Source organism: Microtus ochrogaster, chromosome 16, assembly GCF_000317375.1.
Source record: "Microtus ochrogaster isolate Prairie Vole_2 chromosome 16, MicOch1.0, whole genome shotgun sequence".
In the NCBI taxonomy this organism is placed as follows: Eukaryota; Metazoa; Chordata; class Mammalia; order Rodentia; family Cricetidae; genus Microtus; species Microtus ochrogaster.
Window position 1 is genome coordinate 30330283 of NC_022018.1, and position 1401 is coordinate 30331683.

Sequence of the window (1401 nt, forward strand, 5' to 3'; positions counted from 1 at the left end):
TGTAGACCAGGCTGGTCTCGAACTCACAGAGATCCGCCTACCTCTGCCTCCGGAGTGCTGGGATTAAAGGCGTGCGCCACCAACGCCTGGCCCAATCATTATATCTTTAAAGCATATGTTTCCTCCCAGTGACCCTGAGCTGCTTGTGACAGTCTACTAGTTTCACTTGTGGTGGTAACATTGGCAAAGCCACATCTGTGTCTGGAAAGAAAGAAACTGAAGTTGAGCTGTGTAAACCGTAATTCCTGTGCATGGGATTGAAGCCTAGAAACAAGTCTCATTGTCAAGGTTCTGGGGTTTTTCCTGGGTTGTCAATATGTGTCTTTGTACTGGGAACCTAATAGAGTCATTGTATCTAGGGTAAACAGTAGAATGTATGGGTTGTTTCTCACAGTAGCTAGGGTAACAACTAGGAATGTATCAGTGTTTGTGGAAGGTACCTAGACCTTGAGGAAGTCATAGTAGAAAACAGTGATTGTTTTCTATGATGTATGGAGTTATTTTTCTGAAGGAGCTTTCCATCTGTGGCTTGATTTTGGTCACAAGAGACTATCCAGGCACACTTGGAGGTCTTGAATTCTTGGGTACTACAAATGGTACACAATAAGAACTAAAGGTTGCGGTGATGTCATGATTTCCTTCAGAGAACAGATAGAATAGATCAAAGGGGCTTCAGTATGAGGAACTTGTTGTCCCCCAAACACAACCTTTGTGTACAATCAATAGATATACTTCTGAACGCAAGTTCGAGATTCAGCTCCCAGAAACTGTTCCTCCCTGCTGCTAGAGAGCCTAAAATTACATTCTGGGGTGACTTTCCTTCTTTAAACACCTGACATATCTTTATATTTATTTTGTATTTCACAATTGGTAGCTTATTTTTTTCTATTTTCTTTTTTTGAGGCAGGGTTTCCCTGTAGTTTTAGAGCCTGTCCTGGAGCTCTTTAGACCAGGTTGACCTCGAACTCACAGAGATCTGCCTGCCTCTTCCTCCAAAGTGCTGGGATTAAAGTCATGAGCCACCACCGCCTGGCTTGGTAGCTTAATTTATTGTAGCTTAATTTATTGTAAGTTTGTCATTACATTCAGCACCATCTTCTGCTTAGGACTCACGTGTGAGAGAAACAGGATGTTGAATCAATGCGAGATGCGAAGAGCTCTTCCCACCCTACCTTCCCAGGGCAGACCAGGCGGCCCACTTCATACTGTTCGCTGGAAAAAGGCCCCGGCTATATGACCTAACTGAGAGCAGCATCTGTTATTGCTGGCGAGGGTTTGGTTCTGGACCCACTGCAACTTCTCTCGGCCTCAGGCCTGGTGGTAAGCTCCTTGGATGTGCTTGCTTATTTATTTATTTATTTATTTATTTATTTATTTATTTATTTATTTATTTATTTATTT